The sequence below is a fragment of the Ruditapes philippinarum genome, unplaced genomic scaffold, assembly GCF_026571515.1.
Source record: "Ruditapes philippinarum isolate M1 unplaced genomic scaffold, ASM2657151v2 ctg5008_1_1_1_1, whole genome shotgun sequence".
Lineage (NCBI taxonomy): Eukaryota > Metazoa > Mollusca > Bivalvia > Venerida > Veneridae > Ruditapes > Ruditapes philippinarum.
Genome location: NW_026861264.1, coordinates 39,166 through 64,269, shown reverse-complemented (window position 1 = coordinate 64,269; position 25,104 = coordinate 39,166). Strand labels below are relative to the sequence as shown.

At 31.5% G+C, this 25,104-nt stretch overlaps 1 non-coding gene across 1 annotated transcript; it reads right to left on the bottom strand.

Annotated features, from left to right (window-relative positions):
* Positions 1 to 16,640: 16,640 nt before the first annotated feature.
* On the bottom strand, positions 16,641 to 16,732 carry Trnak-uuu (transfer RNA lysine (anticodon UUU)). Its single transcript is given in 2 exon segments — positions 16,641 to 16,676; positions 16,696 to 16,732. It is a non-coding gene; the product is annotated as a tRNA-Lys (tRNA).
* Between the last annotated feature and the right edge of the window lie 8,372 nt (positions 16,733 to 25,104).

Sequence of the window (25,104 nt, the reverse complement as noted above, 5' to 3'; positions counted from 1 at the left end):
TTTGCAAAGGGTGATGCCGCAGAAAGCAATGAAAAACAATTTTATCATATCAAGATTGCTGACACTGGTTCTACTAAGGAAAAGAAACGCACAATTGCAACATATTGATGTTTAATTAATTTTAAAAAGTAATGTTCTTGAAACAACTTTAATAAACAAAATGAAGACTATACAGTGTGTGCTAAGACGAGTCTTTAATAATTCTGCTTTATATCTTAAAAATATTTTCACAGAAATATATATTTAAGAAGGATATTTCAGTGCTCCTACCTTCGGTAAAAATAAAAATTAATCTATTTATTGCGGAAACATCTTGTGTAAGACAGATAAGTGTCAATTATACATTTATACTACAGGAGCTTCTTATATAAAATGAAGTAAAAGTAAAATGCTTGCCTTTACACGTAAAAAACGAAATGAGCAGAAATTTGATTCTTTGTATGTTTAAGTGAAGTTTAATGAATGCCTTTTTAAGAAACAATTGTATCAGAGTAGCGGTAAACAAACAAGGAAAAACCCTTCTTTTATTGTCTGTATGTATGTTGCTTGTGTTACTCCGCACGAACATACTAGGACTACTCAAATTTGAAAGAAAAGAAAGCGCATTTGCCCCAATATTGCCAGATATAGATTTGCAATATAAGTAAAGATTAATACACTTTCTAAGAAACAACCTCTGTTGGTTACCACCAGAGGTAATGTGTTTCACATTAGATTGGTAAATATGGATCTATTGAAAGACGTTAACAATAATTCACTTCGAAAAGAAAGTGGTATTGTTTTGCATCAGGAAATTAGTGCCAGCTATCAATTAGTGGCTGGTAGAGTCAGTAGAGAAATACAACACTAATGTGGAAACATATTTAAGGAAAACAACAGATTTTCGTTCAATTATTGATGTCGTTTTTATTGTACAGTCCCAACGGTCCTATAAACGTTTTTGTTTTATTCCTTGAATACAGGAAATTTGATCGAAAAGATATAGCAAGGAAGTTAAAGAATGATAATTCAAACAAAAAAAGAAGAGATAAGTTTTCGTCAGATCCGAAAAAATAAAGTTTAAGGGATTTAAACCTAATTTGAATATTAATTAATCAAAGTGTTAACACTACATTTAATGATATGATTTTCGGAATATTTTTTTTTTCGCAACTACATACTTAACAGAATCGCAAGTCCTGTTTCCGTTAAACGAACCAGTGTTATTAATTCCTTTTTTTCATTAACATCGATGTAAATTCCGATCATATTTAAATAAGCAAGAAGTTTCAATTGATGGGTTCATTAAAAGTAGCATTCTGCCTCCAGCATTTTGATAAACATTTCTTTCTATCTGGAAGCCTCTAAAAAGTAAACGTAAATATATAAATGTATCGTGTATTTTTTATATTTAAATGTTAAGGATTAAGTACAATTTTACTTAAAGCATTTCTTTCAGTGCAAAGGCTACACATATACACGAAACATTAGTTTTGTTAATACAGTAAAAGGTTATTTCAACCAAAATACATGTAGAATAATATCTTAAAGTCGATTTAATAATTTGGATTATTTTTTGTGGGTGATTTTAACTTAAACGTGGGATGTACTTTAGTTTGTCACATGTTATTTTACTTAATTTTGTCTGATTTATTTTTTATTACTCTAGACGATTGCAATAATGTTGAATAAACATAACGAGTGATGCCAGTATTGTGTCAGGGGAATTATATAAAACTTAACTGGCTGCTTAAACGAGGAAATTGAAAAGAGAAACAACTAAACAACAGAATATTCAACAACAAAAACATACAACGATAATTTTGATAATATTTAACACACAGAAGAGCAAACAATGATTTGCAGTATCATAAAAGCGTGACAAAATTAAGCCTTAATTGCAAAATTATATCGTTGTAAATTCTTGTTAATTTGAACAACATATTTGAAGTGTGCTACATTAACTGTTAATTGATCGCCAACGGTTACGGCTAGAAGCTGTAGTTCACATATTACTTCAATTTTCATAGTCGCATCTATATCGAACAACAGTCATATTTGTTTCTTTGGGGCACACAATTACTGCTTAAATTGTGTAAAAAAAGAGTAATGTGTATATGTATTGATATGTCTGCTTGATGAAGAGGAGGTTTATTCTTTAAATACATGTCAGCGGTTATAACACGTTTGTACAAAGGAGCACTGTTATAATAACCATTTCTGCTCTGTGTGTTATCGTTGGTACGTTTGGTGCTATACATAAATTCATTTGTGGCTTGACATTGTCCTTTCGAAACAACCGATTTGATCTTTAAGTTAACAAACTAAGTTGTCATGAAATATTGTATTAAAATTGTTAATCTTGAATATCATTTATATGAACTTAAATGTACTCTTTAGGAAGATTATTAGTTAAAATTTAAGTAAACGATGAATATGTAATTATGTACATATAAGGCATTTGTCTTTCACTGCTGATACATGGATTTTACCGCTGGGTAGGTTACGATATCACGCCAATTATAAAGAAATTGGTTATTACATGTTAGTTGCCAAGAAAAGCTGAGAACGTAGACTGACCGCCGGACAAACAACAAAAATGTGTTGCAGCTGTAAAAGGTTGCCCCGTTCTTCACTTCATTGTTGTTATATTTTTATGGACCTTCGGGATCATTGATGCCAGCACTATAAAGTGTTGATAGTTGAGTACCGCTACTAATAGTGAGGTGTGGCGGGTCTAAAACCGATCCTTCGGGATCATTGATGCCAGAAATAGGGCGTGAGGGATGTTGCATTTATTCATTATCCTTCATATACAGATGAGTCTGCAATTTTCATGTAATTTTGTTGTGATTAATGCTTCCGAGGGATCACTCATCACGAGAAGACACAAGCTGACCTTTTGGCCAACTCTGCTCATGGTCGTCTGCAACATGTTACTAAATGTGCATTTTGTTTTCTGTTGCATCGTATACCATAGATTCGATTGGCATGCCAATTTTATACTGATTGTTTATGCTTTCTTGCTTTCGGAAAAAAGAATGCTTACTTGCTTTCGGAAAAAGGACAAATATACCAGTGGTCGCCATTTTAACGACATGTAATATGATAATGAAATAAATATTCATGCACGAAATTTACGCGATTTTGTCCATTTAAAGTCAAACTAGAAACCTTAAATAGGTTATAAAACTTACAACTGAGCTGTAATAAAGTAAATATCAATTGAATGAATCTTGATTATTACTTCGTTATTATCAAAATCAAATACATATAATGTAAAAATGTAAATTAAATTAAATCATATTAATCTCATTAAAAAATCGTTATTTTGAATCAATAAATGTATTGTCAAATTTTATATTGTACCACACAGAAGATGTACTGTTGCATTGATTCAATATAGTAAATAGTATTTTTGTTTATTACTACAATGTGTTATGTTTTTAACTATTTATTATGTAATATGCAGCATGAACCATGTACATTTGTTTTTGGAAAAGAAAAACAACTAGACAATTATGCTGATGTTTATAGAAGTTGTCCTCTTACCTAAGCTCTTTAGATTTCACGATATCGTGATGAAATCTATTATAGAAAGCTGTATATTATTTAATTTTCACATAAAACATGTTAATTGTTTCCTATAAAAGTATCAAAGAGTAATACACAACAATTTGTTATGTATTATAAATGTGATTCGATATACCACGGTGTTCGTTAGAATAAAAACATTGTTCAAACTGCGGGCACCATTACAACAATCCTGATCTTTATTTTGCGACCTTGAATGAATGTAATTATTATTAAAGACGATATCATTTAATCATTTCATTATTATTGAGATGTATAAACACATTTGAATACAAAGATTTTTATTTTATTTTTCATATTTAGCCAGATGAGGATGTTAAACATAAGTGATAATAATGTATAGTGAAGAAAGCACAATTAAAAAAAGCATTGACCATAGATATGTTTTCTGTACCTTCGTGTTAATTTTTACATTCTTTATTTAAAAGTATATTTGTTTTGTCACACATATTTACTGATTATTTAAATATTGTACAACAAAATGTAGGTCGAGTATATATTGCACTGAATTTGATGTTTTGACGCAACTATCAATATACTGTTTTCTTCACCTTCATTGAATTTGAATTATTGCTGATACCAATCATTTTCAATTATCCGAAAGGAAGTTGACTTTTTCTCAAGAATCTTAAAAATACTGCTATTTAGTCTTATGTTATAACACAGGTATTGTTTGTAAAATAATACTATGAGTACGTACAATTGCTTTACACTACATACAATAATAGCTACATAAAGCATTATATAAGAATAACACAAAGTGATACAAGCATCAGGTTTTGTCGACATATACGTACTCAGTTATTTATATAAAAAAGAAAAGAAAAAGATAAAACAAAAAAGGTCATGGATCGCTCACCTGAGAAATAGGTCAAAAGGTCAAAGTAAAGCCCCTTTTACACCCCAGAAGCACATTTTGAAAACAATCTGAACAATTTTTGTACACAGCAAGGACAGTTTGTTCTCACATTTGTAAGACTAAGTGATAAACTAATAATTTCTTAAAAAAATTCCGAAACAGCATTGACTGTGAAGATAAATGACCATACAACTCAAGTGTCGATTTCCGATATCACGGAGAATTACTCCACTTCCGAGGATCGAATCTGTTACACCTGAATTGCTAGTCTGATGCTCTGCCTATTCAACCTAACAGGCTGAAAGAAGTTCGTGAAGTTTTGCTTAAAAACAAAAACAGTAGATCATGACCAAAAATATTGGGAAGTTTCTATTACAACTTGTCAATTTTAATATATACCACACAGAGCCTGTAATATACAGTAAAGATAAACACATACTTTTCATTTTATAACTCCTTACAAATATTTTAGTGTTTGTTATTGTCAGATTATATGAAACAAAAATGAATATGTTCCGAGAATAATATATAAGTTCCTTAATGTAGGAGAAACACCTGATTTAAAACAATAGTGAAAAACATTTGAAAAAAAAAATAGAAAAAAAAAATATTGAAACTGACTTTGTTTATTCTGACAAAATTAGCGGGGTAAAACCATCACATTCATAGTATCTTTATCAAGAAAGACTTCATGTTACAAAATGAATAAATAAATAAATTTTGTTTGTTTGTTTTTCGTTTTATTGGGTTTCACGTCACATCGACACAGTCCCAAAGTCCCAGTCGGGATTCGAAATAAATAAATAAATAAATAATGTGTGAATGCAACTCTTCTAAGTAAGATACGTTGAAACTAGACGATGCTAGTCAGCAATTGCAGTTAGCGTTTTGCAGTCATTTATCTCGTAGCTGAAGTTTTGAACTAATCTAAAGGTATGCTTAGAAAGATCTAAATTCTATAGAAAACTTCTGCAGTTGAACGTAGATGTTAAACATTCTATTGCTTGTTACTTGGAGTTTACGATCTTGATGAATAACCCTCTAGAGTAATTAGAACAAAGTTTCAAAAAGTGAAAATGCAATGTATGCACAGGCGCATGGTAAAGAAAATAACTTACCTTATTTCTGAATCTGCAACAACGTATATTGTGCTTGTGATTGATGGAAATATCATGCATTAAACTATTGTTTATTGGATAAGTGGCGACACATATTATCTTTCAGAAGCCTTATAGAGCTAATAGTTAATTCAAAATAGTTATGTAAGCGAACAAGGTGCTGGACAACTAAAAAACATCCTCTGTAACTTACCATTTTGATTGTTCAGCATTTAAATCATTTCCATTTCAAATGAATTGTTATCATTTATGTAAAAGAGATAAATATGTAAATATGGTCGCTAATTTGGTACACTTTGCGCGTTGTGTTGTCGATAGTGACAACACAACCTCTATCATTTTCGCCTTTTCTTCACTATATGAGCCGCGTCACGACAAAACCCAACGTAATGCGTTTGCGACCAGCATGGATCCAGACCAGCCTGCGCATCCGCGCAGTCTGATCAGGATTCATGCTGTCCGCTTACAAACCCTATTCATGCTGTTCGCTTACAAACCCTATTACAAGTAGAGAACCCCGGGAGATGCTTTGGTAGTTTAGTGCGGAGGAAGGTAGTCTAGTACTGGTATAACTCACAGGAACGATGGATAAGAAACTACCCGCCTATATGACTGAAATACTGTCGGAAAAAGGCGTAAAATGAAACAAACAAACAAACAAAACAAAACAAAACAAGTAGAGAAACTGAGTAACGAACAGCATGGATCCTGATCAGACTGCGCCGATGCGCAGGCTGGTCTGGATCCATGCTGGTCGCAAACCCATTATGTTGGTTTTGACGTGATGCGGCTCATATATATATATATATATATATATATATATATATATATATATATATATATATATATATATATATATATATATATATATATATATATATATACAAATAGCCAAAAAAGAAAACAAGAATAAAGATCAACAAGGCAAAGGCAACGTTCACAGGACGCGGCCCCCGACACACTCGAATAAACCTAGAGCGGACATAAGGGTGAAAGGAGGGAAACTTATTTATTTGAGCCGAGCGACGATTTGACATAGCGACAACACGCCGCACGACAACGCACCGTTTGGCCTGCATCGAAATCGACATGACGAAAAGACGATATTGCGTCAACGCGCCGTTTAACGCTTTGTCGATCTTTAGGTAGCAGCAACATGACGCACAAATGTGTTCCAAATCAGCAACCATATGTAAAAGATGACGAGTGTTTTCCAGGAAACAGCAAATAACAAATTTAAATTGATAAATGCTAGACGGACCGCATTTAACTAGACTTAGTTCAAATTCATTTTCTTAAAATAAAAACAGAATGTCTAAAAATTTCATTATTGTACTTTTGAAAATAAAGAAAACAGAATCCCTGAAAAAGCCAAACACGAGAAAATTGAAAATGTTGCAGGACTCGATATCAACTACGTGTGCACGCGTGGTTTACCGCATTTGGACTCCGGACTCCGGACGGGCTTCCAGTACAGTTTGACGCCCTGAGTGAGTGTCGAACCTACAGCAGTTGAGGGCAATTGTTTTTTTTTAAATCACTTGGCCACGGAGGCCCCCTAATGATCTCTGTCCTCAGAAATACTTAATTGCTGCTTTCACATCCGCCATTGAAAAACAACTTAAAACATGCATGAGTTCCGGGTAATGCCATAAATATGGAATATCGGGCCTCGTAGAATCGGGCATGACGCGACATTCAGACGAGACACGAAGCGAGTCACGATATTATAACACGATATATCGCAATGTCGAAGTATTCCATTTCACGAGATTTCACGGTAAAATATCGTGCCACGCTTCGTGCTTTGTCGGAATTTCGCTTCTCGTTTCTCTCTGTAAAATACCGCACATCGCTTCGTTACTGTGCTTCTCAAAAGCCTGAGTTTCATAAAAGAAGAGAGCCATCTGACCTTGTTGCGTATTGGCGGACAAATTATTGGATACGCATTTTTCACTCTGCATGTGGGTCAAATGCGACCGCATCTGTTTCGTAAGACAAATATGCTCCTACATACTTACCTTAATCAGAGATCTATTCACACATGTGCTATGAAAATGTTTTTGCAATTTTATTAGGGTATAAAATAGTGCGTTACAGTTAAACATTATTTCCTTATTTGTTTACGATCATAATTAACGGCCGGTTTTATAATGCACCGAAGAAAATAAAAACAAAATTTCAGATCAAATTGTTGAATCTATTTCAGGAAAATATAAAATCGGTATTTCATGTTTCACCACAAAATCATTAAAAAATCAAACCATTCCTTAATAGAACAACATAACCTAACTATTATAACACGATTCTGTATTTCAGCATTACCGTTTGTTATTCAGCGTTCACGGCTTAACGTACGTCTGTGTGTGTGTGTTTTTTTTTTTTTATAATAAAACGTTTGTTCAAACCATGTCAATTAAGCGTGTTCGTTCGTGTGCTTTTTCAAAGCGTGCGTTAAAATCCGTGTATTCTGAAACATTCAAATTACTTCAAAAATATAAACACCGCCGATAGGTAACAGAATTGCAGACTAATCTCATGAGTTTAAAAAACAAAGCGTTTTATAAAATAGAGAGAAATAAGAATCCCTAAAGAATATTATAAGGTCAGAAACTCAGAATTAAACAATTTTCAGCTTTAACACGCCTTGTCTGTATGTAAATGTGCATGATATATGCGTTGGCATTGTAAAATCTCTTATGGAATCATTTGTTTACACCCGTTACAAATATAGACAGTAGGATGAAAACCGTGAAATTAATAAGCATATATTTTATCACCTAATGACATCTTCAGCTGTGTGAGCTTAAAAGTTTATGAACTTCTCTAAGGGCATTTGTAAAGCTAATCATTAAATGTTAGAATCAATTATATGAGACAAGATACTGGCGGATTGTAACGAGATTTAAGATGTTGTCCGATTAATTAAAAGCAATTAACCCGACGACAACGAATTGTCACGAAATAAGAATGTGAAAAGGTAATATCTAAAAAGTATGTGAACCGTTTTATTATAAAGTTTAAAAAGTAAGACATAAATATAATTTCGTCAAACAAAAGAATTCAAAAGGACAAACGGCATCTTGCTTCCGTTTATTGATGCAATGATTGAGAGAAACATAATTCAAACACAGTATACAGAAACAAATTAGATGCTTTTACTACGGATTTTATATTTCTTGGCAAACATTCCAAGAACCTTTTCCTTCAAATGTTTTGCAAAATACAAGATACGAAAACATAAAAGAATTTAATAGCAAAGCATGGATGTTAAAATCAATAATTAAAAGGAATATAAATGACTGTTAGGACTTTGAACATATGAATACAAAACCACAAAGATCAATGAAGATAATGAAAATGATATTTCCTCGTCAACATATATTGTTGTTTCTTTTCCGATGTTTCGGTGTCAACAACTATCATGGGAGCTAAATTTCTTAAAGGGAGTTTAATAACTCTCTAGGAAAATTGCCATAACTAAATTTAATGTCAGTGATATTTGTTTAATGTTTAATGAGTTGAACAGCAATATTATTCTTGCTGTCCTAAAAGCATTAAGCTATAACACGTGCATTGATATGTCTGCAAAGTTACTGTCACAATGACAACGATGTTTCATTATAAATGCTTCACTCTAAAGGTTGTTAAATCAAAGTGAAAGTGCATTTGTAAATTTTTATCTTATTATTCATTTATGTAAAACGCTAATAAAATATATTTTCTCCATCAATTTATAGTTTGATTTTACGTCGCACGAACACTGCACCAGATATGAAAACAAACAGGAAGGGCGGCATTCAATGAACGAACCAAATACAACTCAGTATTTGTTTTTTTTTAGGATTAACTGGTAGAGGAAGACCTTAGGTGTCAATTGGCACAAACGGGCATTTTAGGAAAATCACCAGAGTACTAATAGATTGCTAGATTAAAATAGAAACAATGTTATGTTACAACAATTTAATTAAGCAGTAAAAATATGCTTGATATGAAAGTTGTTTGTAACCGACGTATACATAATTTTGCCGCAACTACCATTTCGTGTGACAGGCAGAATTAAACTTTGTTTCATCGATTTTTAAATTTTCCAATTGAAATATTTTTGTCCAGAGAATCACACTGTTAAAATTGCAATATTTGCAACCGTTACGGTTACTTCTTAAACATTTACAAACAAACATTAAAGAAATAAAAATCTTGAAAAGTGATTAATTTGTATGTTCACTTGCTCTAGAAACTATTTATGTCTTAAATACAAATTATAAGTGATTATACTGTGAACTGTGATTATACTCTGTACTTGCTTGAGACCAATACGCGTAGCGGTCTATACTTTTTAAGATAAAACAATTATTCCTCATTTAATCTTATTTCCTTTTTGGAATAGATGAAATAGAAAGTCATTATTGTCATAAAATAACTAAAGAATAAAAAAGTATTCGTTTTATAATTTAAACATGGCTCGTAAAGCAATTAAACGTAGCAAATTAATGACCATATATTACAGCAGACCCAGCAGATAATAAACGCAAGGACATTCCCGTTTTCCGCCCTTCGTCAGATAAAATAATTCATTGATGAAATTGGATTTGTTAATTGATTCTTTTTTACATGTCTTAATATATTATTCCTTTTCCGGATGATATATTAAACTTATCTAATTAATCAGTTTGTTCTCCCTTTTCAGGTTTTGAATTAGATGATAATTGTTAAGTCTATTTGCAAAAGTAATAATTTACCTTATTTGAACAGCATTGGTTAAATAAAATTGATTCACTCTCCGAAGTCAAATCAAGTTTTTTTGTCAGATTAGGAAGCATAATAACAGTACGGAACTTTACATATCTGGTAACCCAATTTCAATTATAGATAATAGAAAATATTTCTCGGAGTTATATTTTATATAAACTCTCCAGTTTCACACACATAGAAGCATTACGAATTAAATGTCTTATAGATTTAAATTTATCAAAGGTATTGCTTAGAAAGAATTGTGGATCGAATTCCTTCAGTTATGAAAGTTATACCGAAGTAGCCTCAAAACAAGTTTTATTTTGGCGTATCGTGTAAATCGTACCTACACATATTCATACTATGCACCAATCATGCCTTAGACTAGGCACTAGGCTTGGTTTACTTGCACTACATGTATATTAACATTTCAGTTTGAAGCAACATTCTTGTTTAGTTAATTTGTAAGTACGATTATGAGTGAATTTTGTGCATTTTCCTATGTGAAGCCTATATCTGGTATGGTCTTTACCATTATAATTAGTATTGAATAACAGATGTCCTCTTGTGAACTGACAATGTAGATAACGTTACACTTTAAAGAATTTATACTTAACTCTAATTTTTTTTGGGTCGCCTTGAAAAAGGCGACATATAGGGGTTACTTTTGTCGGCGGCGTCGGCGGTGTTGGCGTCGGTGTCGGCGGGTTTTTAAGCTTGTCCGGAGCATAAGTCAGTCATAATAAGTCGAATTGACTTCAAACATAGTATGCATGCTTCTAATAATGCCCGATGTTCAGTGCACAAGAACCGGTACTCTACACTTCTTAATTTTTGAGTTATTGCCCTTTGTTAATTTTCATACTTTATTTTTGTCCGGGCCATTTCTCCCTAAATATAAAAGCTATTGACATGAAACTTCATAGGATGAAAGATCTCATTAAAAAAAGTGCAGTGTACAAGAACTGGTACTCTGCATTTCTTATTTTTTGAGTTATTGCCCTTTGTTAATTTTCATACTATATTTTTGTCCAGGCCATTTTTCCTAAAGTATAAAAGCTATGGTCTATAAACTTCATAGGATGATAGATCTCATTAAGAAAAAGAAAAAGTGCAGTGTACAAAAACTGGTACTGTGCACTTCTTATTTTTGAGTGATTACCCTTTATTAATTTTCATGCTTTATTTTTGTCCAGGCCATTTTTCATTAATTACAAAAGCTATAGACTTGAAACTTCATAGGATGATAGATCTTATTGACAAGAAGTGCAGTGCACAGAAACTGCTGCTCTGCATTTATTATTTTTTTGAGTAATTGCCCTTTGTTTATTTTCATATTTCATTTTGCCCTGGCCATTTCTCCTAAACTATATTGTTCACAAGGCGACGCATCCGACTCACGGAGTTCTAGTTTGATATATTTTCCATTTCTCTGACTCGTTGATCTAACTTATATAACTTGGCAGTAATCTTATTAACGGTACCCTTTGTATGGCGTTTATCTATTATATCAATTATTTGAAAAAGAGCTGAGAACTAGTCACCAGATATCTGGCTAGATAAAATGTATTAAAATTCAATTCATATTAGCTTTATTAACTGTCATGTGATATTCACTTATTACAATTTTATTAATATACTAAGGCTTACTAGTTTTTTTTACAATTTTTGTGATTCCTTATTGACACATTAACGACTTAATTAATTAGAGATTTACTAAACCAAAACAAAGCATATGTTCGTATTTTGAAATCATATCAATTATGTTAACTTTGTTGCTTAAAATTTTCTAGACAGCGACGCATTTGATTAGTTGTAAATAAACAAAATGTGTATGCTTCTAAGGACTTAAGCATTCGAAAATATTTGTGTCTATCTTTTCAAAATCAAAGAACAATTAAGAAAGTTAACGAAAGCCATATACGAAATTAATGAAACCATACAGGTTTACTCTCAATTGTACCAGATTGATTGAAGAATTCTTTAGTTCAAAGCACTTTAAATCTAGAAACACTTGTACTTTTATAATCTAAATTGTACTGTTCTGGATGACCCTTTGCCATAATAAAATAATCATCCACAGAAATTTGATTGGAAATGAAATAATAAAAATTATATTTATTTAGAAAAGGTAACACATTACAGCAGCAATCACATGTATCTTATTTCAAATTAGGCGTCCTTCTAAAATAGAAAATCATCAACAACAACAACAAAACATGCATATAGGGACAGAGATAATAACTTGATGCAATCATTATATTATATTATCTCCACAATTTTTGATGATGTTTGGTCCAATTTCATCTAATCCTGTAGAGTTCTTTAAATTCAGTGTTTCAATGATCAATTTTACTTCAAACAGCGTGATTAATCCAATATCAAATTCATGACATATTAGCTTTTTTGTCTTAAATTCCTTTCAAGTTTGAATGCTTCTTTTGCAAACAGAAAACTTGAACTGCCAAATAAAAACAGTTGAAGTTAAATGAACCTAAATTACCAGAAAACACCAAAAATATTCTAATAAACGGTATTTTTCGAATGTTCAGGGAGAATCATTACAGCTTTGTGAATTTGGTACGTTCTTGTACAAAGTTGATTTTGTAGCTGCTCGTTGTTGTAAACTTTATTGATCTTTTGAAACCCACGTTCACGACAATTGTCTGAAGAAAAACACAATAAATAACGTTTGTTTCTGTATATTTATTTACTTTACCGAATGTGACAAACGGATTGCATTGCTTTCCGTCTGATTAATCCGTAAAGTGTAATATCCAGTATAGAGCGACGGCTTCGTAATTAGATAAAACACACCATTTTAATTGTACTTGTATGTTATTATCATTGTACACAGGTGTATCTACTGGTAACAGTCTTCCGTTATTCGTCTTCAGGTGTTATGACACTGAAGTTCAAAAGGACAGAGTTACATTTTAGTTAATTTGTCTATCAGTCCTGTTTACACTATTGAAGTAAATGTAACATTTGCGAATACCATGGCAGTATTCGTTAATTAAAAAAGCAATATAATCCAAAGTCAAACCCGTACATGTCTGTTTTAACGTCATGATCTATATGCTATTCGTTTCAAGATATAAACATTCTGGAATATTTTTTGTTATTTATTGAATCATTTCTTATTGTAAGAGAATATATTTACATAATATCTTATGATCTAAGCGAGATGTTTATCACCATATTATCCCGTGTTTTTAATAAAAAAGCAATTTGGAACACACATTTTATAACATTTATTGATGATTTAAGAGACAACCTTTCAGCAAAAAAGAAAATGATTACTCTAGATATCGGAAATGTATAGTAAGTACAAGTCTCACTTCAAAGACATTAGGATAGATACATTGTTCAAGTAAATTATATTAAATTCCAGTAGAAAGTGTTGACAACAATTTCAAAGGCTTGCATCGATGCTCTTATGATTTGTGTAACAAGAATAGTATGTTTATTATAAAACATGACTCCGAAACATAGTTTTGTAATTTAAAGCCATTTTTTAAGCCGTGACTTATTCAAATCAAGGGAGACTGTAATTTATATACTAAACATTTTAATAAAATTCTGACGATCCGTTACAACCTGAACAGATAATGAATGAATTCTTACAATTGTAACTACAATTGTACCGTAATGGAGGAAATAAAACATTTATTGTATCATTTAGTAACATCTTGAAATATTATTTTACTAAAATGAAAATCATCCGTTATATTTTATTCAATCACATTTTCAACATTTGTAAACATCATATGAACGGCTGACACCAATAGAATGACGCAGACCTTCAAAAAAAGTATCCATATCAACATCGTACTTATATGTGTAATCGTTTGACGAAATAAGTAGTTGAATGCTACAGAGATTTCAAATTAACAAACATTACATTATATGTTTTAAGGCTTGTTCGTCATTTGCAATATATCAAAATCTGTGTAATTACAGATGGAACCTTATTCTTGTCTTTAAATTCAATTATTACGTTATATGCTATTCTAATAAAAGTTCTATTTGTCTTGTATTGCCACAATTTGTTTCATTAAAATTGTATAAGTGAACAATGAATTATATTTATATCATAATGTTAGATTTATCGACGATAACGGAATGTGTTTATCCTCCTATCTTACTTTTTTACAACCGTTTTTGTCGATATTAAAAATGTCAACAATCGATTTGATTCTTTGATTTCATTTAAATAAAGATTTTAATAATCATGCTATCAGTATCAACTGTCAAGTTTCAAATGTTGTTTACATCTTCTTTGTTTGTTTTGAGGTTTACGTCTCAACAACGCAGTATAAGTATTATGGCGCTGGTGAAGGAATACCTCAGGTTACCTTTTGAGCATTATTTCAGGTATAAGCAAACACCTGAGCAGAACCACTGACCAGTAAGCTAGATTCTTTTGAGCATTCTCACACGAAAGAATCAGAAGACGTGGGTCACAATTACAGCGGTACGAGGCTAGGAGTTTGAAGTCAACGATCGTAATCACTCGGCGACAGACATCACAATAAATAAAATTCAGCAAGGAAAATGAGTTGAATGAATGTTAACATAGTATTATTCCATTCCATCAACTAGTAATTAAACGTGAAATTTAATTGAATATTTCATTTATAAGCATATGATTATTATACTTCAAAATTTGAAGTTTCTTTATGTTTGAACTAAGCTATATACGTCATGAACATTTGAGCGTTAAAGTAAACATATTGGTTTCATAAAAACATTTTTTTTCTGAAAACAGTCTGATTCAATCTTTGACATTCAAGTTAAGATGACATAAGAAATACTATTTATTAGGCCATCCTTAAAAAAATGTAACCCGACACAGAATTTTCAAGGTGGGTAGGTAGGTCGATTTTTTTATTGTACTGTACTCCCAAATAAACATGGAATTTCAAAATGCTGGACAATATATGCTTTGATAATCTGGTAACAATTAATAAATTGATAACTGAATTCTAATTTAATAAGACCTACATTTTATTTCTTCTATTAACCTTTAACAGAACGAAAACAAAGCACAAGGCATAATTTTCTGATTCAAATTTTTCAAAATTGTAAGTTGGAGTTTTTACAGGCTCATATTATTGTGCCTCCCTATATTAAAAATTATAGTTGTTTCATGGTTTTGTTAACAACTTAAAAATAAATGTCATCAAAAGTATATAAAGGAATTGTCTTTCTGGCTTTAATGGAAAAGACTACTGTTTTTAGCAATTTTTATTTCATGTTACTGATACATAACACGACATTGATCTATCAATTCACATACGTTTCGCCTACATTATAGTCTATAGTTTGAATTTTTAAATGATGTGTAAACATGAATATATTATATTTTAGAAATTTTACATTGAAAAAATTACGCCCAACGAGGGACTCGAACCCACGACCCTCAGATATCAGAGGTTCTTCAACCTTAAAAGTATGTTGCTCTATTGCTTTACTATAACAAAATTTATTATGTGTTTATCAAAAAAGTTAACAAATACGTTTTCAACTATATGCAATATCGCGATATATTCTTGCTAAAAAAATAAGTAAAGGAAACGAGGTATAACATTTAGCTTATCACACCTTCGACCCTCAGATATCAGAGGATCTTTCCTTCAGCTGCTTGATACCCTTTCCAGTTTGATAAGTTTGTGTTTGATATCGTTATCAATTTGCTTTTAAAACTGACATAATAAAACGAACATCAAATGTAATAACAACACAGGTCCGTCTTAACTTATTATCAATGCGTTTACTTCGTTGAAGGCAAGTGATATTTTTAGTTAACAAATAGCTGCCAAAAACCCATCCTCATACCGGCCGATTTCACAGATTCTTGTGTTATTTTCCTATTATTTCCATATCCGGGGTAAATAGGTTTGAAATATTTTAAACGATGAGTAAAATAGGAAACAGTTTAAATCGAACGTAAAGAGATATTTATAAAAATATATATCTCCAACGGGGGACTCAAACCCACAACCCTCAGATATCAGAGGTTCTTCAGTCTTAAAAGTCTGATGCGCTACTGACTGAAATAGCCGGGCGTTTGATGTTGCTATCACTTAACTATAACATAATTTAATATGTGTTTATAACAAAAATAAACAGTGCGTTTTCAAATATAATATCGCTCATCAGATATCAGAGAATCTTTTAGCCTTAGCTGTTAAAAAACTTTGATTCCCTATGAGGTTTTTAAGCGTTATCAATTCGCTTTTAATCTGACATTACTACGAACATCAAATGAGATAAGAAGAAAGGTCTCGTGTAAAACTGTAAATGTGCGTACACAAAAAACGAACGCGTAAAGATATTTATCAAAATATATACGCCCAACGGGGGACTCGAACCCACGACCCTCAGATATCAGAGGTTCTTCAGCCATAAAAGTCTGATGCTCTACCGACTGAGCTAGCCGGGCGTTTGATATTAGTCACTCTGTTATATGTGTTTTTTTATCAAAAACTAAACGATGCGCTTTTGAATATAATATTTGCGATATTTTCTTGCCTAAAACAAATCAAAAATGTAGGTAAAGGAAACAAGGTTAAATATTTATCAAAAGCACTTGCGCTTATCAAGCATTCGATCACCCTCAAATATCGGAGGATCGTTTAGCCTTAGCTGTTTGATACACTTTTTAGATTGTTTAGAGGGGATTTGGTATCGTTGTCATTTCGCTTTTCCAATTATATTCTTTTTTTTTATAATTTTAAACATTATTGATTAAAAATATGACCTGAATATGTAATAATGACAATTGCAAATAAACGAACATCAAATGTAAAAACAGTACAGGTCACTTTAAAAACTGTCAAATTGAAGTATTTATCCATGCGTTCATATAAAGGAAACCAATTACTTCGTTGAAGACATGTGGTGTTTAAGTTAAATATCCTGTATGCTGTAATTATATATGAATAAAATTATGCCTTTAAAGCAATTTTCAAACATCAAAGATTATGTGAAATATGTACTGCAAAAATTTGTCAACATTATATGTTATAATTATATGCATTCATTTCTTATTGAAAATCTTGACTAAGACATTTTTGGAAAACAAAAATGTCTAATTACCTCCCTTTATTCACATGAAAATGAAACAAAACGGTAATACCTTAACATATTAGGATAGATAGATAGATAGTTTATTCATATAAGACGTGTACAAAATGCACATGGTCACAAAATACATACATTCAAATATAATTAAACATCACGTAATCATCAAAGTTAACATTATTTAGTAGCAAAGTGTCATACAATGATAAAACTACATCTTTGGACTGCATTAACAAAACATGGAGAATGAAAAGAAATAAGGTAATATTACTAACAAGATAACATTTTTATAATTATGTCTGAAGATTCGGTTGATTTAAATCCCTGCGTTTAAATGCTTGTGCTATAAAATTTCCCAAATTTAACAAGACTTTTTTCTTTTTAGAACTTAATAAATCAATAAATTTGTACATGCTCGGATTTTTCACATAATATTTTGGTATGAATTTGTTTCTCAGGTCAGAATATTTTTTGCATGTGATTATAAAATGAAATTCATCTTCTATGTCATTACCGCAGAAATAACAAAATCTTTCATTTCTTGGTTTTCGATTACGCCCATGTCTAAGAGATTCTATAAATAAATTATGCGACGACACGCGCAATCTAGTTATGCTATTACGTATTTTAAACGAATTTATTTTAATCAAGTAATCCGATATACCAAAGCTCGGTTTTAAATGTATGTACAAGGATTTCAGTATTTCATTTTTCTCAATATCTCCAAATAGTTTCTGTAAGGCACAATCCGTTACTGTTTTCTTGAACAAATTTACAAATAATTTGAAATTTATGTTTTCATGATTTACAAAAACAGAGCTAAAACCATAATCATCAAGCAGTTTTTTAACATGGAAAACCCAATTCTTTCTACCATTATAATACTGCGCCAATGAATGTGCATAAACTGATTTTTTTATAGCATATTATCCGTATTGATAATCTTGACCCAGTATTTAATAATATGTACAAACGAAATACATATAAAGGATAGCGACCCAATTCTGCATATATAGCTGCGTTACTTGTCGATTGTTTTACACCAAGGATTGTTTTGCAAAACTGTAGATGAATACGCTCTAATTCAAAAGACTTAGTAAACCCCAAAATAGGACAACCATAATTTAATATCGATCCTACGAATGCATCAAAAAGTTGCAATGAAATATCCGGACGAATGTTATATCTTTTGATATTATTTAACAATGTGTGCATCGCCCTAAGTGCTTTGCCTTTTTAGACATTTTATATTTAAAGCGAAAGTACCAGTGTAATTCAACGTTATTCCCAAATAATTGAAATCATCAACAATTTCTAACTGTTCATCATTATAAATGAAATGTTCATTTCTTTTAACTGGCCCTCGTTTCCTAAAAACAACAACTTTGGTTTTTGCAGTGTTTACCTCTAACCCCCATTTTTCACAATATTCGCGTAAAGAATTCAGTCTCGATTGTAAATCTTCTACAGAATCGCCACATATTACCATATCATCCGCAAATAACAAAATTACAAGACAAATTCATTAATGGTTAGGCCAGTTGTATCATCTTGCTGCAAAAACGATTCGATGTCTTCAATAAATAAGGAAAAAAATGTCGGCGAATTTGTCTGCCCCTGACGTAAGCCCACCGCGATTTCAACAAAATCAGAAAATTCATTATTAAATTTTATACTAGACTTTACAATATTGTACATGTTTCTAAACATTGTTAAAATTTTACCATTTAATCCTTTTTTTGTACAGTTTAAACCACAACGCGTCCGAATCAAATGCTTTTTTCAGATCAACGAAAGCACAATACAGACGTTTTTTTGTCGTTCAAGCTTTGCTCTATTAAATTCTGCAGTACAAAGATTGCATCTACGGTACTATGATTTTTTCTAAAAACCGAATTGCGCATCTGGTAATTTTTTTTGACTCTCACACCACTTAACGACTCGCGCATCTAAAATCCCCGTAAACAATTTACCGAGATTACTCATAACGTTATACCACGGTAATTATTGACGTTATTCACATCACCTTTTTATGTAGCGGTAAAATGAAACCTTCGGCCCTTTTCTCTGGAAAGACACCTGAATCAAAAACAATGTTAAATAAATCCGCTAAATGCCCGTCTAAAATGTCAGCTGCATTTAAAAAATATTCATTTAGTAAATTGTCAGCTGGACATGAAGCTTTGTTACGCTTTAAACGCCGAATTCCTTCGCGTACTTCTGTAATAGATATACGCTCATTTAATTGTTTAGATACATCATCATCAGAACTAATATTAATTTCGTCTGTTGACAAAAAATTTACAACTTCATCGATACATTGTACCTGAATATCTTCAAACATTGACGAAAAATACTGTTTGAAATCATCATTAGATAAGTCAGTCTTGTTATTATCGTGTTTTCTAAATAATCGCCAGAAGTCACGGGGTCGCGCTTGCTTTAATTCTGTTAATTGTTTAGACATTTTTTGATAATGTAAATTTTTCTTTTTCTTAATAATTGTTTATATGCATATTTTGCATTATTCAGTTCAATGTGATTTTCTTGAGTTTTATTCCCATTAAACTTATTAAGTGCCGCCTCGTAAATAGACCTTAATGATCGACATTCATGGTCAAACCAAGTTTTGTTATTATCATCAATAGTCGGTCTATTACAATTTTTTCGGGTTTTCTTAAATAATGGGTCTGCTATCTCACGAATAATACCAGTAAATTTATTGACTATATTGTCAACAGAAATCAAATCACGATTGCCATGATTTAATAATAACTCGTTAAAATCGGGCAACTTGGCAATTAAACCGCGTCTAAATTTTTTTTCATGGTCGGCATTCCATTTGAAATACGTAGAGATCAAATTTGTATCAGATTGACTTAAATCACGTATACGATCACAACATATTAAAAAACGCAATGATGCATGATCACTGAAAAAAATACTGAAATTGTCAACGGTAAAATCGTGGATTATGGAAAAATCTTTTTCGCGCACTAATAAGTAGTCAATTGTACTACATGAATTGTTATTCAAGTACGTGAATTCACCTGAGATGAAATCATTACCAAGACGACCATTTACTTGTTCTATGTGGTACCCTTACATAGATCAAGTAATTGAGTGCCGCGTGAATTACATGTTTTGTCCTTTGAGGCCCGGCTAATGATTCGGTCAGGACAATAACTTTCAGGGTCAATATCTGGTACAAAACTATCACATACAATATAGTCTGGGTTTAAGCCTACTCTAGCATTATAATCGCCAGTCAATAGTACTTTTCCTAACTGCTCGTATTCATATATATCATTTTGTAGTAAATCAAATAAATTAACATTGTAAACTTTAGCTGCAGGACTATCATCAGTCCATAGGTATAAACCACATAAATAAATATCAGATGAAGATTGAAAAAATATTTTATCTAACTTCAACCATAGTATACTGTCAAAATGATTTTTCACTATTTCTATACCTGGAACAATATCTGATTTTATGTATATAACTATTCCACCACTACATCTTTTAGCATTCCTATGTCTAAATTTCCTGAAATAATTAAAACAATGATAATTTGGTAACTCAATCTGGCTATTTATACTGGTCCAAGATTCAATCATAAATATTATATCATTGGCAAATAATTTGTTCAAAAATGAGTCATCGCACAACTTTTCACTAGTCAATCCATTACAGTTCCAGACTAACACACTAATTCCATTCTCCGCACTTCCCTAGTTATCCCTCACTGGCACTCCGTCAATGTATAATGTGTCGTATGATATCCAGGCCTTCTTGTTTCTCTTGTGGGCTGCTTTCATTTGTGGTATTAGTTTTTTTCTTTTCTCAATTATTTCTGGCGGAAATTGCTCATTTATATAATAATTGGAGCCTTTGAGATTTTTGCTTTGCTTTCTGATGAATTCACGATCTTTAAATAAAGTAAATTTACATACAATACTTCTGGTAACGGAATTTCCCTGTTTCGGTGGTCCCAGTCTGTGGGCTCTATCGATGCCTATGTCTTTGATTTGATCGAAACTAATTTTCAGCTCCTTACTCATAAAATTGCGGAGTTTGCTCTCCGTTTCTTCCGGTCTCTCATTAGGATGTTCCGTTATGTTTGTGAAGATAAGGTTATTCCTCATCGACTGCGACTTCATGTATGTCAGCGATTCTTTAATTTTGGTATTCTCGTCAATCAGAGCATTGATTTTATCGCTTCCTGAATTGTCTACAAATTCTAGGTTTTCAACTCTATCATCAAGCTTCGTTATCTTTTCGTTCATTTCAGTGCTTACATCATTCACTTTAACCCATAGTTTATTCATTTCTTTATCCATTTTATCAACTTTTTCTTCCAATTTATCTAAAGTTTTCAGTTTTACATTAACTTCTGTCAGCTGGCCTTCGATTCTTTCTAGAAATTTCATAACATCAGCAATACTTGGCGATTGCTCATTAGAGTTCGATTGTTTAGGATTGGTAGCCATATCGTTAAGTGGAATTTGTGAACTGTTCATAAATACTTCAGAATTATCAATATTGTTATCGTTATACAAAACTGAGTTTGCCTCTTGTAAAAGTTCACTTACACTGATCTTTTCTTGGCTCCCTGGAGAACCTCCTACTCTACTATTTTTCGGTCTGTTATCACTATTACTTCCACTACTTCTATTTTTCCTTTTTTTGCGCTTCGAAGCTTCCATAACAAGTCACATACACAAAATACTAAGAACACTTTTTAAAATTTTAACTATTCCATATGATATATTTGTTTTATTCCACTTTTTCTTTATTATTTAACGCGCGGAAAAAACACAACCGCTCACCATGACATCACGTGATTAGCATATTAGGCTTTTTGAAACTTACAATACTGATAAATCTTCATTTGAGCATTATATTTATGTTATAAAACCATAAAAAATTAAGTTAAAGGATCTTAAACAAATGGCTACAAACTCTGTTTAACAATTTAAATGCTTATAATTCATTATTATCTTTATATTAACATTATTAAACTCGTGTTTGACTTTTTTTGATAATTTTCTGAGGCATAATGTGCCTTGATTGTGTTTATTAAAACACGGTGTTTGATATCGTATCAATTTGCTTTCAAAGTTACAAAACTATACGAACATTTAATGTAATAACAACGCAGGTCGTTTTTTAAAAGTTGACGTTTTTATCAATTAGTTCAAATTAAGGAAACCAACTACGTCGTTGAATGCAAATGATATTTGCAGTTAACAAATGACTACTCAAAAACCATCCTCATAACGGCCGGTTCATCTAATTTTATGTTAATTTACTATTATTTTCATTTGCAGGTTACATTAGTTTAAAATGTTTTACTTAAAAAAGTATAAAAAGTATAAAACTTGAATACTGAAATATGAAATTATTAAACCATATTTTTCAGCCTCAAAGTCGATGTTCTACACACTAAGCTAGCCAGGCTATTGATATAGGTCACGCTTTACCCTATAACAAAAGTTAATATATGTTCATTAAATAACTACATCTAAAACAACTAAACACACTCGAACACACATTATAAAGTAAGATGATCGAACAAAACAGGAAGTAAATAAATCATATTGAAAATAAACATGTATATAAATCATGCCCAAAAATGCCTGATATTTGAAAACGTGAATATAAAGACAGCAATGCTATGAACTATCTCATGTCAGAATTTTTATAAAATCATGAGATAATGCTGTTATATGTTAAAACAAAGTCAAACACATCAAATAGTTAATACACGTTGACACGATTAGAAACAAAATCTGGAATATACAAAAGTCTTATCAGTATTTAATAAGCAAATGTTCTGTTCTAAACATTTTTGGCCAACCTAAGGTGTAACAAACTTCAAAGCGGCATCAGGGATCGACACTACTTCACCTTCTTGTGCTAAGAGATTCATACATTCCAGTTATTCGAACCCATTTAGTCAGCTCTTACGGACACGCAGGGATGACTGCATATCTTTTGCTTCAACCAGTAAAAGCAATCCTCAGCCCACGCTATAATCAACTATTTTTCTTGTTATTTTAGGTATCAATTAATTTTAAACGACAAAATGTCTTTATAACCAAGCCATTATATTTCTCTCTATTTTATCGCCAAATCAGCCTTGTTTGTGTTGTGGTGAAGCCGTAAAATTTTTTGCCCGTACAGGACGAAAGATAAGAGAAGTCCAAGGTGCTTCTGCAAGTGTGTATGCACGAAAAAGTTGTATTAACCTTATATAATATACGTAATTAATACATGAACATTTGGTTTATTAATTTACAGATGTACGCAAATTACCCTTTTTTGGCTTATTAAGTCATAGAAGAGCATCGAAACACGAGGCTATCAGATTTGTACGAGGGGGCGTAGCCCCCGGTATTTATTAGATTGATGAGTGTTTTGATGTTATTTCTCTTTTGTTTCATAAGCAAACATAAAAACAAGTTCCTAGTTGTCACAATATGAAACCCGAGAAAAGAGTAACAAATGAACGAGTATCTGAATATGATATTTCAGTGAGATATATTCTAGCCATTTAATAATAAGCCAAATATTGTTCCTGGGTATTTTAGACGGAAACATAAATAATGCGTGGAATTAAAATAAAATAGGATGCTAAGAGAGGATCAGAGATTATAAAGCTGCTGCGTCAAGTGTAAAAGTAGGGAATATTTCATTAATGTCACTAAAACACATTTTTTCAATTAGAAATACTTGAATTACCAAATAAAATAAGTTAAAATTAGATTCCTTAAAATACCATAAAACAATGAACGGTACACAAGGATCTTTTGTATGTTAGGGGAGACTCATTACAACTTTGAAAATCTGATAAGTGTGTGTCTTTCAAAACACGGCTGCTTTTGTAGCTACTGATTATTGTAAAATTTAATTATCTTTGCAGCCCACATTTATGCCAATTGTCTGAAGAAAAATATAATAGGGTTTGTTTCTGTCTATATATTTTTTTACCGAGCGTTGCAAACAAATTACATTGTTGTTTGTCTGATTAATTTGCTAAGTGGTAATATCAAGTCTAGAGCGACGGCTACGTCATTAGATAAAACAAACCCCTTTAAATATAATTGTATTTTCATTACCATTTCACACAGGCGTATCTACTGGTATAATGCTTCTGTTATTCTTCTACATGTGACAAGAGATAGAAGTTCAAAAGGACAGATTTACATTTATGTTCAGTTGCCTTTTGATCCTGGTAACACTATTGATGTAAACATAACTGATGCGAATATAATGGCAGTTTGCTTTATTTTTATAAACCAATATTATCCTTGGACAACCCCGTACACGTCGATGTTCACGTCATGAGCCCTATCCCATTAGATATTAACACTTTTGAATAATTTTGATGGTTGATTGAATCATTCCTTAGTATTACTGAATTTATGTGTTTATATATTTTTATCGGCAGCCACTAACCGTGTTTTAATAGAAAAAGCTTTTGAGACATACATTTTATTGGATTTATTGATAGTGTAAAAGACAGTCTGTCCGCAAAATAGAAATTAATAACTGAATTATTTTGGATATACGAATACCAAATTGATTTAAACATTATTTCTTAAGTCCATTCAATCTAAAATTTTACCATTCAAGTTAGGATTACATAAAACTAGTATACATCCGGTAATAAAACTCTGAATTGGGAGTTTTATTGTTCTCATGATATGAGCCCGAGCGATACTG